Source organism: Periplaneta americana, chromosome 16 (assembly GCF_040183065.1).
Source record: "Periplaneta americana isolate PAMFEO1 chromosome 16, P.americana_PAMFEO1_priV1, whole genome shotgun sequence".
Taxonomy (NCBI): domain Eukaryota; kingdom Metazoa; phylum Arthropoda; class Insecta; order Blattodea; family Blattidae; genus Periplaneta; species Periplaneta americana.
The window spans coordinates 170,167,393-170,186,387 of NC_091132.1; the positions used below are offsets into that span (position 1 = coordinate 170,167,393).

An 18,995-nucleotide genomic window follows, 5' to 3' on the forward strand; every position below is an offset into this window, starting at 1 on the left:
AACTGAATCTGGTGATATCTTATTTGTATCCTCCCTTCTTCTGAGCGGCGAATGGAACATCAGTCAGGAATTCAAAAGAGGTTTGGAATCGATTATAATCAGTCACATTCATTTAGTCATAGTGAACTTAAGAGCATCCGTTTTCCTTCTACCAGAAAATCAACGGATGATAAGATATCGGAAAAGCTCCAAGTCTAAACCGCCTTGTTGCACAATCTCTTTTCGCCAGTAATGAAAAGGGGTGAGATCCAAACTGAACTTGCAATAAGTGACTTCAATGGTTCTTTGTTGTAATACACATTTTTCTGTTTCTTACAGATATTTTACCAGAATTTCTGACTGTGGTGCATTGGTAAAGGTATGTAACTTACCACTTTATGAATGAATGAATGAATGAATGAATCAATGAATCAATCAATTAATGAATCAGTCAGCAATCAATCAAATCGAAGGAAAATGAAACACTCTAGAAGTATGCAAGTGAGCTCCCTAGCAAGAATTCCTGCAACTGACCTTAATTTCTATGCGAGTTCCTAACCTAAAGGCCACCTATCCCACTTCCATCACACCGTCGACAAAAAGCCTAAAACTGAATTCAACAGTATCAAATATTAAAATGTGTGGAACGCCCTGAAGTACAGTCATTCACAAAAGCACACATAACTAGCCTTGTCCTACCAAAGCATCCAACCAGCATCGGCAAAGACAAGTCTCGGAAGATAAATGACCGATAGAATTTGGAAAACAGAAAGAATGGGGCCATCGACTTGGAGAAACCACAGCAAAACCACCGACGGAATGCGTGGACTCAATTCAGCAGAGTAACTGGCTCATTCATCATCACCCAGTAAGTATGGCTCTTCGCAGAGAATGTTATGTTTTATTTAACGACGCTCGCAACTGCAGAGGTTATATCAGCGTCGCCGGATGGTCCGGAATTTTGTCCCGCAGGAGTTCTTTTACATGCCAGTAAATCTACTGACATGAACCTGTCGCATTTAAGCACACTTAAATGCCATCGACCTGGCCCGGGATCGAACCCGCAACCTTGGGCATAGAAGGCCAGCGCTATACCAACTCGCTAACCAGGTCGACTCTTCGCAGAGATAAAAACACTAATAATTACATTATCATCATGCGGAAACTTCCTTTGGATGGGCTGTTGTGTTTAACCACGCCGAGGGGTTTGGGACACGCCTGCTCACCTCGTACTGACCATTCTTTGAAAGCACGATCCTTAATTCTTGAAGTCTAATCAGCCAGGCGCCGAGGCCAGCACTGTCAGTCTCTCCAGAGAGGTACGGCAGTGTTAGGTAACTACGCTACCTTATACCTCCTGAACTGCAATGATAGCGGCAATATAAAAGATGATCTGGAGTTGCCTATCTTGATAATGTTAAATTATCTTACATAAGAAGTCTGATTTGTGTAATATGTTACTAGTCGGCGCTGTACGCAGTGGAGAGGGGAAGGAACTGGCCAACCTACCCCAACATCTCCTGTCTTAGTTTCCTCATCAGTTATGTTTCATTGGTGTCACTTATGAGGTTCAATCCTGTCTTCCGGCAGTAAACCACACAAGCAACTTGAAGAGTCCACTGCAAGAATGATGGATGTCATTTGGAATACATTTTGCAGGAGAAGCGATTGAAAGTTTGAAATGCTTAGCGCTCAAAGCTTAACTGTGATTTTCCGATCATTACTGGACAATGACTATCAGTGTTAATGCCATATAACTCTCTATGTACATTCTATATGTCTTAAGCTATGCATTGACAGTCTGGGTTCATTTTCGGCAAGAAAGTGACATCCATCATTCTTGCAGTGGACTCTTCACTTCTTCTCCACGTGTTCACGCTAGAGAGCTGATTTGTAGTAGTAGTAGTATTTATTTATTTAACCTGGTAGAGATAAGGCCGTCAGGCCTTCTCTGCCCCTCTACCAGGAGATTCCAACTACAATATCAACAATAAAATTACAATTAAGTTAGTATTAAATTTACAATTACAATTACAAATAATATTACAATTAGTATTAAATTTACAATTACAATAAAATCAAAGTACGAAAAGATTACCTGAATAATTAAAGCTAGATAATTTATCATAGAGAAACAAAGAATATTTTATATTTACTGAATTACAAATTAAATCTAGAATAACAAAATTGTATAGTGATGAAATTACTGAATATTGAAATATTTTGTGATAGATTAAAGAAACTATTTACAAGTAATCAATTACTGACCAAGAGCCTAGTAAGTTTTCGTTTGAATTCAATTTTATTTCGACAGTCCCTGATGCTAGCAGGTAGCGAATTCCAGAGTCTTGGCAGGGCTATTGTGAAAGAAGATGAGTATGAGGAGGTGCGATGGGATGGTATTGTTAGTATTGTTTCATGGCGAGAGCGTGTGTTCAGATTATGGTGGGAAGAAAGGTAAGTGAAGCGAGACGACAGGTACGAAGGAATAGAAGAGTTCAAGATTTCGAAGAGAAAGAGAAGTGAATGTAAATTTCTTTTCTTATCTAGTTTAAGCCAACCTATTGCTTCCAGGGATGGGGTAATATGATCATATTTACGAACATTGCTTACAAAACGTACACACAGATTATGAGCACGTTGAAGTTTCATTTTGTTGTCGCTGGAGAGGTCAGTCAGTAAAATGTCCGCATAGTCAAAATAGGGAAATGCAAGTGTCTGCACAAGGGACTTTTTTAAGCAAGAGGGGAGATGAACATTTATCCTTTTTAGCACATGGATAATAGAATATACTTTTCTGCAGGTTTCTGTGATTTGCATGTCCCAGCTGAGATTATTATCCATGTGAATGCCAAGATTTTTTACTGAAGAACTGAAAGGGATATGCACTGTACTTACTTTAACAGGGGAAATGTCGAGGTGTTTTACAGCGTCGGTTTGCCGTTTGTGTCCTAATATAATTGCTTGTGTCTTTCCAGGATTGATTTTAAGACGAAGTTTCTTTGTCCATGTCACAATCGAGTCAATGTCTTCGTTCAATTTATCTATAGCGTCATTTACTCGGTCTAAGCGGGAAGAGATGTAGCATTGAAGGTCGTCAGCATACAAGTGATAGTTACAATGCCTTACAAGAGATGTAATATCATTGACATATATTGTGAACAACAATGGTCCGAGTACCGACCCCTGTGGTATACCTGATGTTATGTTATTTGTGCGCCTCGTGTGTACGTAACTAGACTTTATGCGTAAATAATGCCTAGTTTTATTTCAAATTATTTCGTTAGTGAGAAATAATGTTTCCCTATTCGTATACGTAATGTATTTATTATTATTATTATTATTATTATTATTATTATTATTATTGTTATCAGTTATCACTACCATCATTGCTATCTTTGTTTTCTTTTGTTGCTTATATTAGCTCTATGATGTTCTTTTGATGCTGTTGACCCTCTATAGGGCTTTAATTTAATTTCTATTATTTTCATCAGTGTTTGTATTTTTTGTACTTATGTGTGCTACCTGGTAGGATGGAAGAGAAGGCACTATGGCCTTAATCTGATTAAATATAAGGCTATACATATATTGCAATTTCTAACATGATATATTTTTTTCAACAATTTTTTGTAACGTCTCTAGAACTTGAAAAATTTCGAAAACATTGTTCATTTAGATGTTCTACTGAATCAGGTTTGCTAGATTAAACCCAAGTCCAGTAAAGCTTCCTTTCGTGTGGAAAAAAGCTAAATTTACGAAATATGAGCGTTAAAGTAAGACAATTATATACGAGTACATACTGCGTCCCCTTTTCAGAAAAACGAAAAGTTACCATAAAAATACATTTTCCGCATAAAATCCGTAAATTTTTGGAAAATGAGACAAATCAATTAACGCTTTTTCAGAAAATCGAATATTTTAAAAGAATACAATTCCAGTATAGTCATATGTAATATAGGCCAACCACACGACTTTAAAGAGGAGGAACCAAAAATTAAATTGGAAAATTAAAAATTAAATTAAAATTTTCTCTCAAAATCCAATTCCATCCCCCTTAAAATAGGCAATTCTTAGATATTCAAAATTTCATTCTTCCTTATAAACGTAATGAGGCGATAATGCGCAAGATGTCCCTGCCAATTTTTATTTAACGACGCTGTATCAACTACTGAGCTATTTAGCGTCGATGGAATTGGCGATAGCGAGATGAGGCCGAGAATTCGCCATAGATTACCTTGCATTCGCCTAATATTGAGAAAGTCTTAGGAAGAAACCGAATGATGTAATGAGCCCAACCGGAAATCGAACCCATGCCGAGATGTAGCTCTGAATCAGGTACACCGGTGGCTCCCCAGTGAATTTTTTTTCCTTTTTTCAGATATGTATTATATTTCCTTTTCAGTATTTTGACACTGAATTATTTATGCTAACCATCATGATTTTTGTGCTAAATACAGGTGTGTGTTTTTCTATAAACCTGTTCACTTTATTTTGCTGATATTGTTACATTCTTTTACGAGTAGGCCTACATATTCATGTGACGAATAATCTCTGTAAAATCGTTACAATAGTTAAGACGAAGGACCTGCAAGAAATCCCTTTTCTCATATTATTTTAAGAACAGCCTCTATTTCCCTGACATAGTTTCATATCAATGTATAAACCCTTTCAAATACAACATATTAACTTTTGCCCTTTATGGTACAGCCACAGACATTAAAAGTGTAAAAAATGCAGTAATAAAAAGAAAATGACATATCTGGACACAAGAGTATCACAGAATCACAAATCTTGTCTTAAATGAAAGCTAAAAGACTGCTAATCAATTTTGTTGGATCATTTCTAAATATTATAATTTTTATTTTGCATTTTTATGAACAGAAAGAAAAATTGCACGTCTATTTTTAACTTATTCTTTGATTTGCAATTTGACAATTTCCTCTTACAGATTTATTCATGTATAATGTGAGAATATGCCCTGAAAATTTTATTCAATTATCTCTGTTATTGTCTGAGATATTACATATTAAATGTTGAGAAATGTAAAATAAACAAACTGTGGATATTCAACGGAGAAGTTTGAGCACAGAGCAAAGGACTGGAGCGTAGCGGCTATTTAAAAATGGCGTAAAAGCAATTATTTTCTTCCTTACGACCTCGAAATTTCGCTCAAATGAAGTCAATGCTGTGAAGTAGTTCTAGGCTAAAAATAAAAAAAAAATGTTAATTTGACACATTTCGTCGTGTTTTGGAATGGATAAATTGTGTCAAATCTCTCATGGCTGAAAGGTTAAAATCTCTCCGTACAATGCATCACGAGATCTATGCAAATCAAAATGTGTTTGACAAGGCCCTCTGAAAACAGTGGACTGAGCACATCCGTGCGAAAACTGAGACGACATTCTTTGTCGCCTGCGAGAATAGTTTGCTTCCTAAATTATAATTATTTGTGTTCAGGTTAGCTTCCCACGTCACGGGGAAGTGACAAGTACTCCTTTGTGATTGGTTCTAGCTCAGTTTTATTAATTGTGGTTAATGCCTTATAATACAACTCAGTAGCCGTAAACAACTTCAAAAACACAGACGACCAAATATTCAGGAATAGTTGCTAGGCGACGAACGAGCGTCCAGCCATTAGTATTTGTACGTGAAATATTCATCCGCTTAACATTCCAGAAATCTGGTCACACTTTCTGTTAATACGGTGATGTCATTAAATTATATAGTTGTTTAGTAACTGTACGAAGACAGGCCTGAAAAGTTGTAAACAACAAGGCACCACTTATGAGGCAACTAGGCCAGGAGATAATGGTGTATGGTGGCTACATATTACACTAGTCAGACTTCAGATGCATACAAACAATTGAGGAACTAACATTCTAAATATGAGCAAAAGTGGTGTAAGTCAAAATAGGGTAATGAGGTTTAAAGTAAAAATTCTGTAAAATACAGCGCAAAGTAGCAATTAATATGTCCTTCTTGCTATCCACTGACTACTAATAGTTTAAATAAATTGAATATTAATTGCTACTTTGCGCTGTATTTTACAGAATTTTTACTTTAACCCTCATTACCCATTTTTGACTTACACCACTTCTGCTCTGAAGGGCTCATATGTTAACAAGCAAACATCCTCAAAGAAGGAGACAAAAAAGTTAATTTTTTTCTTCCACCATGTTAATAATATCAAAACAAATGCTTTAGAACGCAATATGGACGTGAACATCGAGCAAGAAAAAGCAAGATTCTGGAGCAATAGTTAATGAATACAGGAAATTTCTTTTAATTTTGGGTGCCGGTACGTCACTGGAACTTTTAATAGAAAACTGTGTAGACACATGAATTTAGCACTTTTGAAGAAAAAAACAAAGGAATACAGAACAGGTACGAGAATTAAGAAATATTGAGTCAGAGGAGAAATGTTGGAGAAGATGGAGGAAAGGACAAAATGGGAAACCACGAAGACAGAAGAATATACTTAGAAACTAAAAAACTAGAAAGAGAAACTGGTAAGTCGAAAGAAGACTGAATGAAACAGAAATGTAAAGAAAAAGAAAGATGTGATTTACTGTTCCGCGAAGTAGAATGTTTGGAGTTCACAAATAAGAAGAGGAGAAGAAATGGACATTAAATGACGACAAATAACTTACGGAATACTGAGGCGATGGACGAAATAAAATTATATAGAAGACAGATAACTTAGCTGTAGTAAAAGCGAAGTATCAGAAGACGAAAACGAATTTTTTATTCTAAGGGAAGAAGAGAGCTGGCGTTTACGGAAATGAATAGGAAAGCAACAGGCAGGACTTGTGGAATTAAAGAAATGCTTGGGCGATGACAGGAAGCATTGTGCAACCAAATATAGGAGAAAGGCGACGATTTCACACACACAGTGTTGCTGCCAAGACCAAAAAGATGCTGCCAAAAAATGTAATGAATTCGGGACTGGTAGCCACATGTCACAGTCACAGATGACCAAATCTAACCGCCGCTCTGTTCGTTGCACTTGTCTTTCAGGTCTCGTCTCGTAACTTTCGAGTGTGGCTCATCATTGTCGAAATAGTATTTGGTCGGCGTGGGAAGATTTCGTAATTTAGAGCAACATACGTCATCGAAATAAATATCGGCTACCCTTCTCACATCCTGAAGAGGAAGATAGAAGCAATCTTCTAGAAGTTATGCATTTCTTTAAATTTGAGGAGTGAAAAAAGACAGGCCTAAATTTACAACTTTTCTTTGTTTCTTCTCTCCAAATGCAAAGCTATTCGCTGAGCCCTTGCACAAATCCTGCCGGGCGGGTCGATCCCAGGCCTCTGCAGGGGCCTGCTTCACAATGTTTACAAGCTTTGTAAATTGTAAACTTTTCTTGTAAATTGTAAACTTCTGTTTCACAATCTTTGTTTGTAATGTTAAACTTTACAAAGGAAATCAAATCCTAACAAATTAAATTTTGCTCACTTTACAAGTATTCTGTTTCACAATGAAGGGTAATTTTACAAACATGTAAACTTTACTTGTAAAATTAGCACATTTTCTACAATACCTCTGAGATGTGTAAAGTTTGATATTGCAACAAATTATGAATAAATACAATAAAGAAATACTTATTAAATTAATTTTTGAGTAACTGGATAATATTAAGAATTAAACTAACGCAGTTTTGATGTTATTAAGGAGTTCTAATGACTCAGACGACGATATTAAATTTAGGCCTAATCAAACGAAGATGTATACGTAAAATTCTCCGGCCAAGAATTAATAGCACGTTCGTATCATTGTATGAATTTAATGAAAGGTTTCGAATGAGTCCCGCGCTATACTTCAGAATACCGCGTAAGTATTTATATACGAAGACTGTATTTAATAAATACTCTCACTTAAAAAAGAAGTTCCCTGCACCAAAAATAAATAATTCAATAATGCAATAACGACACTATTTACGCGGTATTCTGAAGTCGTTTCGAGTCCCGTTTCGCTGGAATCTCTCCTACAAGATATGGGACATGACATCCAACATCCAAAAGAGAAAAGTGATGCCCTAACCTCAAAGCGAGAACTGTATTGTTTTGCATTGGATGCAGTCAGTTCCGTGGGTTAGCAGATAAACACGGAATTTCTAAGATATCAGTGTGCAAAAGTGCCCACAGGGTAGTTGATGTTGTTAAAGAGTTAAATTCGGGGAGGTTTTTGATCACCAAAATGTTATTTACTATAGCACAGAATTTTTATGCTGCTGATGGGATCACTAATGTTTGTGAGGTTATGGATGCAACATTAATAAATACTGATGGATCAACACAAAAAATTAACCTGATCTTGTGGTTAGACATCGTAATTATTTTATCAATTGCATATTTGTACGTAGACCAAATCTGTTATTTACTTATTTGACTGAATTTTGTGCTAACTTCGGTCATTTAAGTAACAGACGTATTGGTATACTCGACCAATCACATCACATGAAATTCCATTGTAGCCAATATATAAAAATCTAAATACTTTTAATTTTCTTTTACAATACTTTATATTTTCTGTTGGTGAAATATGAATCAACAAGCTTAGAATAATCTATTTTAGTACAAAATATAAACATATGTATCGATAGTAGTAAAAATACAGCGACTTTAGCTCTGCTCCTTAGCGATTTTTGTAAACTGTCGTTGGCGATATTGTGTAACCAATAATGCGTATTTGTAAATTTCTTTAGCTGATTTTGTAAAGTTCGTCAAACTTTAGAAACTAGTAAGATAGCATTGCGAAACACAATTTACAAGCATTTGTAATCTTTTACTTGTGATTTGTAAATTGTTAATTTGTAATTTGTAGGATTGTGAAACGGGCCCCAGACCGCATCTGTAGACCCACTCACTATCTATCGTACAGTTAGGATTTCTGCACCTCGCATGCGTCGGTTCGGAATAACCAAGCCATGAGGAAGCATTTCCATGCCACATCACCAGGCTATCTCCGAAGTGTGTTGATGTATAGTTCAGGTTGGGAGTCAGTTAATATCTGGAGCAGACTGACGGTATTTAAGGATGTCTTTTTCTTTTTAGCACTCGCCATTTCCCCATTCCCATCAACGCGCCTTTCACCTGTTTTGTTTAGACGATTCACCTCCCAGCTACAGCATTGGCCTCCAGACTTTTTGAAATGTTCTGCTATTTTTCTCTGTGTATCTTCAGTTGTTTTCCTGTCTAGTTTGTTTGTTCTAAAGTCAACAGTTCTGTTCTCATTATTGTCAAGCAGCTTCCAATTCAACTCCAGCACATCATTCTTTGTCTTCCGCTTGGCATTTACTTCTTGTTTGTACGTTCTACTCCATTTAAGCCATAGACACGATGTGTTGTGCTTGACCAGTCTGTTCCTGGTACGACAAATCTTTTTCTGCCATCATTTCGTTTTCTATCACGTCTGCGTTCCGATTCTTGAACTGCAGATGTGTACTGCCCTTTGCTGACAGACCGCTGCATATCCATTCCAATTAAAATATAGTTATACAGATTAAAATAAATTAGGATAGAAATGAAACCTTGAAATTATTTAACTGCAATATAATACACAAAATGCCGTGTTTTAATATGAATCACACATCATGTCTATTGATCCTGTAAGCCTCCTGCAGTAATAACAAAGCATATACAGGATGTTTCACAATAACTCTTCCTAATTTTAAAATGATTGTAAGAGGTTAGATTATGAACTTTTTTTCCTAATAGTGTCCGGAAATGATTCAGTATCAAGGCAGCAGTAGGAGTGGCAGTAACAGTGGCAGTAGGAGTGGCAGTAACAGTAGCAGTAGGAGTGGCAGTAACAGTGGCAGTAGGAGTGGCAGTAACAGTAGCAGTAGGAGTGGCAGTAACAGTAGCAGTAGGAGTGGCAGTAACAGTGGCAGTAGGAGTGGCAGTAACAGTAGCAGTAGGAGTGGCAGTAACAGTAGCAGTAGGAGTGGCAGTAACAGTGGCAGTAGGAGTGGCAGTAACAGTAGCAGTAGGAGTGGCAGTAACAGTAGCAGTAGGAGTGGCAGTAACAGTAGCAGTAGGAGTGGCAGTAACAGTAGCAGTAGGAGTGGCAGTAACAGTAGCAGTAGGAGTGGCAGTAACAGTAGCAGTAGGAGTGGCAGTAACAGTAGCAGTAGGAGTGGCAGTAACAGTAGCAGTAGGAGTGGCAGTAACAGTGGCAGTAGGAGTGGCAGTAACAGTAGCAGTAGGAGTGGCAGTAACAGTAGCAGTAGGAGTGGCAGTAACAGTAGCAGTAGGAGTGGCAGTAACAGTAGCAGTAGGAGTGGCAGTAACAGTAGCAGTAGGAGTGGCAGTAACAGTGGCAGTAGGAGTGGCAGTAACAGTGGCAGTAGGAGTGGCAGTAACAGTAGCAGTAGGAGTGGCAGTAACAGTAGCAGTAGGAGTGGCAGTAACAGTGGCAGTAGGAGTGGCAGTAACAGTAGCAGTAGGAGTGGCAGTAACAGTAGCAGTAGGAGTGGCAGTAACAGTAGCAGTAGGAGTGGCAGTAACAGTAGCAGTAGGAGTGGCAGTAACAGTAGCAGGAGTGGCAGTAACAGTAGCAGTAGGAGTGGCAGTAACAGTAGCAGTAGGAGTGGCAGTAACAGTAGCAGTAGGAGTGGCAGTAACAGTAGCAGTAGGAGTGGCAGTAACAGTGGCAGTAGGAGTGGCAGTAACAGTAGCAGTAGGAGTGGCAGTAACAGTAGCAGTAGGAGTGGCAGTAACAGTAGCAGTAGGAGTGGCAGTAACAGTAGCAGTAGGAGTGGCAGTAACAGTAGCAGTAGGAGTGGCAGTAACAGTGGCAGTAGGAGTGGCAGTAACAGTAGCAGTAGGAGTGGCAGTAACAGTAGCAGTAGGAGTGGCAGTAACAGTGGCAGTAGGAGTGGCAGTAACAGTAGCAGTAGGAGTGGCAGTAACAGTAGCAGTAGGAGTGGCAGTAACAGTGGCAGTAGGAGTGGCAGTAACAGTAGCAGTAGGAGTGGCAGTAACAGTGGCAGTAGGAGTGGCAGTAACAGTAGCAGTAGGAGTGGCAGTAACAGTGGCAGTAGGAGTGGCAGTAACAGTAGCAGTAGGAGTGGCAGTAACAGTGGCAGTAGGAGTGGCAGTAACAGTAGCAGTAGGAGTGGCAGTAACAGTAGCAGTAGGAGTGGCAGTAACAGTGGCAGTAGGAGTGGCAGTAACAGTAGCAGTAGGAGTGGCAGTAACAGTAGCAGTAGGAGTGGCAGTAACAGTGGCAGTAGGAGTGGCAGTAACAGTAGCAGTAGGAGTGGCAGTAACAGTGGCAGTAGGAGTGGCAGTAACAGTAGCAGTAGGAGTGGCAGTAACAGTGGCAGTAGGAGTGGCAGTAACAGTAGCAGTAGGAGTGGCAGTAACAGTGGCAGTAGGAGTGGCAGTAACAGTAGCAGTAGGAGTGGCAGTAACAGTAGCAGTAGGAGTGGCAGTAACAGTAGCAGTAGGAGTGGCAGTAACAGTGGCAGAGTTAGGCTATAAGGCCTTCTCTCTCACTCAACCGCGACAACAAAGAAATGAGATTTCAAATAATGTCAACGTGAAAAGTAAACCTGTTTATTCATCTTCGATGGTTATGCAGTATATTAGAATATAATAACACGGTATATAAAAACTTTCCTGAATTACGACCTCATTAGGATTGCCGCAAACTGCTCCATATGCCAGATGCATGTCTGCTAATTCAGCATTTGTAAACCGACACATTTTTAACGGCTGGAAATGTACAAGCTGGTCTGAAACAAGTTACAACGAAGAGAGATGGACTTTATTTGCTTCCATGCTGACGGAAAAAGCTGCAACACAAAGCGGTAATAGGGTAAATGAAGAATTTTAACTTTTCCGTATTACCTGGATACGGAAGCATTTCCAGACACTAAGTTCATTAAAAATAATGTTTAATTATAAATGCCCTCTGTCAAGTCTGAAAATCAGGTACAGTCATTCTGAAACATCCTGTATAACTTATAATGCGAATAGTTGAAGTATTCCATGATGGATAAACAGAATAAATTCAACTTTTGAGTGAATAAAAAAAGTAAAATTTTAAGTTAATAATTAAAATATTCAACATTAATAATTCTTGTTTTATTGGTAGACTATTTAGTAATTACACGTCATGAATTAACAGTATGGAACATAAACGGCAGTTTGATTCTGCACTGCCTCCCATATTCCTGCCTTGAATAGACAACAATTTCAATAATAGCGGAACACTGTAATAATAAAGATGTCAAATGAACACTGCAGCCAATCCTTCAAACACGAATTTCAAATGTCACCTCTATTTCCCTAGGATGAATCAACGGGCATCATTGTTGCCAATTCAGCGGTTTTCCCGCTAAATCTAGCTTTTTTAGATAACCGTCTCGCGGGTAAAATTATATTATCCGGCTTAGCGGGAATACTAGCGGCTTTTAATCTTTAAAGTTTCTGAAATGAAATTCATATTAGCATTATAAGCGGCTTTCATAATTACGTTTAATTCGTTCAGTGTGTGCTTTGTGAAATAATGTATGTGTTAATATAGTGATAATTCCATATTATATATGTTACCGTTAAAACCCAAAATCCGTCAAAACCAGTTTCAAGTAGTAAAAACTAGTTTAAGCAAATGAAGGTAGAAAGTGAGTTTTCGTATGATCTAGAATAGAATCAGTGTCAGGTTAGGTTTGGTTTGTTTAGGTTTTTGTTTGGTAAAAGCCTAAAAAAACCTAAACCAAACCAAACCAAACCTAACCTGTCATTGATTCTAGATCTTACGAAAATTCGCTTTCTATCTATCTATATTTTAAAACTAGGTTTTATTAGTTGAAACTGGTTTTGTCGAATTTTGGGTTTTAACGGTAACATATATAGTGCAATAAGAATTTAAATATGTTGTGTCTGTGATAAAAGTGTTCAAAATTGCTTTACAGCGCCACATTGGCAATGATAATAGTGTGCAATATTCGTTACATTGGCGGGTGGATGCTCTACCTTGGCCATTATTATTATTATTATTATTATTATTATTATTATTATTATTATTATTATTATAATTGAATAATAAGTATACATTAAAATCTAGAGATATTTGTTAGAAAATCGCGGGTTTTCGAAAGCCATCTAGCGGGATTATACGAACAACTGTTGGCAACACTGACGGGCACACTGCTTGTTGAGTTCTAATAAATCATACACTCAAAATATGTTGCGGTTTGCTTACATTACAATTCTTCATATACTGACAGATGAATTCTACATAGACTAGTGAAATGAAATCGTTTCCATTTTAAATGAAACTAGGTTTGACTCACTTTTGGAAAGCGAACTGAGCTAGATTTTGTCTGTATTTTGACACAAGATTTATGAATACACCCTGTATAATGCGTTCTTTGTTTCGCTGGTAATTCAGTACTTACCAAGAGCGGTCTCTGAATAACAAGGAAGCTCGAAGCTGGACTACGGGGCAAACAGCATTACACTCGGCATGATTCATTGAATACTTTCTCCGTGATTAACTTGTAAACATTCGTGCTGCCTTAGGCTATTAACGTGTGTCCACTAACTCATTAGTTATCGTGATCTGTGACGTACGGGAGGGAGTCATAGCATCTCTGTAATCACCTGAACGTGTATGCTCTTCTCTGGCTTTATTATGATATTTAGATTTTTAACTAATTTTTTTTTCTTATTTACAAAAATTGTAAATGTTACTGAAAGTGAAACAAGTTTAGTGCAATTTATCAGTTGTATTAATTATTAATGATTACTTTTCTGTATTTCTTTATTGAATGTAAAGTATTTGTACAGGGACATCAATTTACTTTTACTAACATTTCTAATATTAACCTGGCTATACCTTTGGATCAACGATTAAGAACCGGAAACACTGTTTGCTACCCCCTTCCACGACTGGAGTTCGATGATACTGGCGTAATATACAAAGAAATCACTTTACTATGTATAGGAGGGAAGAAAAGTAGGTCATCCATTTACGTAAAGTAGGAAATATCGCGATTTTGAGTTTGATAATTTTCATTAGGTTTTTTTAATCAAAATACACTACAGTATTAACAATGAGTGTTTTTTACTCACGAACTGAGCTGTCCATGTGGACGTATTCATTATGCAGTGTATATTATACTGCCTACAGCACATTAGCGTACACGATAGACAATGAAGTTTAATTAAAAATAATCATAATATGGATATTTAAACACATTTTTGAAAATGGTGGCCGTTCATTTCGATACAGGCTTCAGTTCTAATGTGCATATTATCGCACTATAGACTATTGTACGTAATTCCAATTACCAGTTTCGTACTTCGTATCAGTAACTCATGTTGAAATAATTCTGTACTTACTTTATAAAAGATTACCTTACGTACTGTAAATTCAATCTTCAATTCTGCCCAATCCGAAAAGATAAAATTACTCAGACATGCTATCTACTGTCCGTCCAAGTGGTTACGTCGCAGGGTCGTAGAAAGGGGGGAAATCACGTGACAGTTAATTACTTAACGAGGCCCTTTTATTTAAGTTATTTTAAACAATTGTATGGGTATAATATTACGTAGACGTCCAATTCCCAACAGAAATTAATGTTCTCAGAAAATAGCTAAGACAGCCCAGCCACTAGCCTTTACAGACAGGCGAATAGAAGCAGGTGGGGGAAACCGGGATGCGACGTAGGCAAATGGAAAATGATTCAATATTGAAAGCTCTTTCGTCACTGGTAAACGAGAACATATTTTTGGAACGTACTGTTTACTATGACCGTAAGGCTACTATGACTGTATATTTGGCAACGACGAAGAGCTGAAGACGTCTGTCACACGCTGGTTCCATTCACAGGCGGCAGAGTTCTACGACAGAGGGACACAAAAGTTGATCCCACGATACGACAAGTGTCTCAATTCTGATGGTGGCTATGTTGAAAAATAGCTGAAACATTGCTGTACCTGTTGCCAATAAATGTTTTCCTGAAAGAGTTTTTTTTAATAGGGAAACTTACTTTCTGGATGCGCCTCGTACTATAGCGCATTGCAGGGTTATGAACCACTACTTCCCGGGACTGCACTGATTGCGCCGGTATGTGGCAGCTATACGGTGGAAGTTTCTGGCACGATGTAGAAACCAAGAAAGTTTGCTAACATTTCCATTCGGTTTTTGTTCCAATGTACTGTATGTAAAACTCTGTGTTAGACAACCAAAAATGTTGGTTCGATTTTTGCGTAGTCAGTAGTGCCTATAGTAGTACAGGCAAGGCCACCTAAACTGATACATGGAACAATCACAATTCAGGTATTCTTGTGTTATTTTTCAAAACATGATATTGAAACATTACTCCTGCTCTTCCAGGCAAGTTAAACGACACAATAATCCCTTTTGCTTCCTGTGTTGAAAACCTTGGAGTTTACTTTGATACGCATTTAAACTGGAATAACCAAGTAACCCATATTACCAAAAAAGTGCTTTCCATACTACATTCCTTAAACAGCATTCGAAAATTCCTCCCGCTATCACTCAAGAAAGTACTAGTGGAAACACTAGTAATGCCACACTTCGATTATTGTGATTCTCTACTGACTGACCTCAATGTCAACCAGTCGCAAAGATTACAACGTGTTCATAATTCTTGTCTTCGCTTCGTCTGCGATGTCCGTCGCGCTGACCACATTACCTCATCCTTCCAAACTCTAAACTGACTACGGCTTAACGATCTTAGAAATTTTCATTCTCTTGTTCTCCTTTTCCAAGTCCTTCACACCTCTACATCTACCTACCTTGCCTCTCGTTTCAGTTACCTGTCGTCATATCATAATCTCTTCACACGCACGCAAAATAGCCGCATACTAGCCATACCAACACATAAGACATCATCGTATTCATCATCATACACAATCTCGCTCTCGCGCTTGTGGAATACCCTACCCAGTGACATCAGAGACTGTCGGAATTTAGTAGCGTTCAAAAGCAAACTTATTAAGCATTTTCTTACTGCGTAGAGTAGGTTTAATTTGTACTTAATCAATAAAAGAAATGCTTCTCTCTTCTTAACTTTTACAATAAACTGTCTAGCTTTTATTAATCAGTTAATCTTTTAGTACTTTGATTTTTAATGTATTTGTAAATTTAATATTAATTGTAATTATAATTGTAATTGTATTCTTAATATTGTTAAAGTTATGTTTTATTTAACGACGCTCGCAACTGCAGAGGTTATATCAACGTCGCCGGATGTGCCGGAATTTTGTCCCGCAGGAGTTCTTTTACATGCTAGTAAATCTACTGAAATGAGCCTGTCGCATTTAAGCACACTTAAATGCCATCGACCTGGCCCGGGATCGAACCCGCAACCTTGGGCATAGAAGGCCAGCCCTATACCAACTCACCAACCAGTTTAATATTGTAGTTGTAATCCCTTGGCAGAGGGGAAGAGAAGGCCAGATGGCCTTATCTCTACCAGGTGAAATAAATAAATAAATGAATGAATAAATAAATAAATAAATAAATAAATAAAAACTGTGAGGAGTTCCACGTGACAGTGTGGGAGTTCTCGTTAACGACCAACTTATCAAACGGAAGTCGCGCGTTCTCCAACCGTTGAAGACTGTCGGTGTTTTTTTTTTTGGGTTATTTTACGACGCTGTATCAACATCTAGGTTATTTAGCGTCTGAATGATATGAAGGTGATAATGCCAGTGAAATGAGTCCGGGGTCCAACACCGAAATTTCGGTGTTAACAACGTCATTGTCAGTAGCATTGATGCTGACTAAGATACAAGAGCTGCCGAATGTCTCCTTCTGAGATCTAATGTGAATTTTTCTCACAACACACATTGGGCTTATGTACGTCTGTTATTTTCAAAATTAGTTGCTGCTGGCTGGGAACCACAACTGCACATTCGTACGTAAAAACTTTCCTTCAATGACAGAAGATTTTGCAGGAATCACTGCTCACGTAAACCGAGGCGACGAAATTGTTTGTGAGAAGCAATCCTCAAGGTCTGCTCTGCCCTGAAGACCGCTACATGTGCTGGAACAATGCAAAGCTCAGCTGCAGCCTCTACTCCTTCAGCCGATTAACTGCACAGCTATGTGGACGAGCACCGCCAGGAATGATGTTCACAAAACCCAAAGAAATGCCATTTGATCCATTTTATAGGACTGGCATTTCCAAGACGGCTTCACGTTGAAACAAACCCACCGATTGCACGGAGAAGTTCTTTTGCTGTAATGTAACAATTGTTGAAATGTAGGAGATTCTTGAGAAGTGATATCAATAATGGATCAATGGTATAACGAGAAATATGCTGAATAAAATGTTATGCCAAATCCTAAGCAAGCTGATATGGACATTATATCCCTGATTCTGATAGCTATCATGATTCACAGAGCAGCTGTCAAGTGGAAGAGAGTCGTGGAATCACGATGGCCTCACTAAAATTGGTACCTGGCCCCTGCATGCATGCTGCGTATTAAGATTTCCTAAACCAGGCATGTCAATTGATGCCCACAGGAGCAAGCGCGCGCTTCAGAGCCCAGGAGAGCCTGAGCGTTTTACAGCGGAAAGGAAAGAGACAGACGAAAGAGGTAGTATATGCCGCTTGGTCGAGCTATATTCAGGGATGGCCAGCACTGATTCAATAGATAAAGGGAAGAGAACTTATTAAAACTGTATCCATGGCAATTTTTAGATTTGCCTGAGAAGTATAAGTGCATTATAAGAATGTAAGTTTTAATTTTAATGCTCATTTTTCACAAGTTAGATTTTTTTATTCAAAAGAAATATTTTCTCATCTTTTCGTACAGAAAAGTGAAATTTTCAGGTATAGGCCTATTTATTTAGTAGCCTCACAGAATGTTTTCGTAAATCTAATATACCGTATATACGTATTATTGAAGATAGTGTATTGAAAATTTTGAAAATATTCGCATGGAAATTGTTTGTAAGGAAATGAATTAACAAAGCAACTACTGTTACATCATAAGCAAAAGATACGTGCCCGTGTGTTGTAAAAATGTCAGCTCTATAACTTCAGCACATTTCGAGAAAATAATTTAATATTCTGATGACAGGAAGTTGCTCACAAATATCACCTTAAAAGCATAATGCGATAAGAGTTTTGTTATATAATATTAGTTACACTTAAAACAGATACAGTACCTAGGTAACTTTGCTTTGTACTGTAATATTGTATTGATTAGTTTATTGATTACTTTTGTAAGAGTAAAGATACCATCAATATAAATTCCAACTTATCATGTCATACTCAATCTCTTTCTTTGGAATATCATTTTCTTTATGAATGATGTGTTTCATCCACTTAATACAGTATAATATTACACTATTATGGAATTTAAGTGAATATTCCTTCTTAACTCTCTATTATGTTATTAAGATTTAAAACACAAGTGCAATATTAAGAAATCATTGTTAGTACTTTTGTTTTACAGACAATATAGATAATATTAAACAGAAAGAAGCCATATAAAAAGAACGACATAAAATTTCACTTTCCGTTAGAAGTTTGTGCACCACTGTTTTCTTAATCCAACAGGTTGCTTATTCATATACACAACCCTTCCTCTTTCCATACTTAGCGCTTGCTGCCCGCGCACGACGTCAAGGTCAGAAAAATGCGCTTGCTTTGATATCACTGCTCTAGATAGAGAATAACATACATAAAATTATTATTATCCTCATTCCATACGGCTCAACGCTTGCTCGCATTGAGTTGCTTGTCTTGCATCTTGATCATAATAATAATTATATCCATGAGCAGGCTTAAGATAAGATGACTAATTCCTAAGTTATTGATTGTTGTCAGCTTGCCGATGATGATGATACATCAATATTATTTTCTTTGCTTACTTTGTACTGTACTTTATAAAGTATAACTTGTATTGAAACAATTATATTTTGTGATGAGGGATAGGAGTTATTCCTGGCAGGGATGTTAATACGAATTTATGAGAGGGGGATAATGTTCGAACAGGGGGGGAAATCCCCCTCATCC

General features: G+C 37.6%; 1 protein-coding gene across 2 annotated transcripts in view; it reads left to right on the top strand.

Annotated features, from left to right (window-relative positions):
* Positions 1-18,995, top strand: part of LOC138691896 (short-chain dehydrogenase/reductase family 16C member 6-like) — a 215,359-nt gene that overhangs the window by 105,809 nt on the left and 90,555 nt on the right. The window contains exon 2 of one of the 2 annotated variants that reach the window (XM_069814483.1): positions 319-358. The exons of the other annotated variant lie outside the window; for it this stretch is intronic. The gene's annotated coding sequence lies outside the window, so the exon portion shown is untranslated. The remainder of the gene's footprint in view (positions 1-318; positions 359-18,995) is intronic. 2 annotated transcript variants of the gene reach the window in all.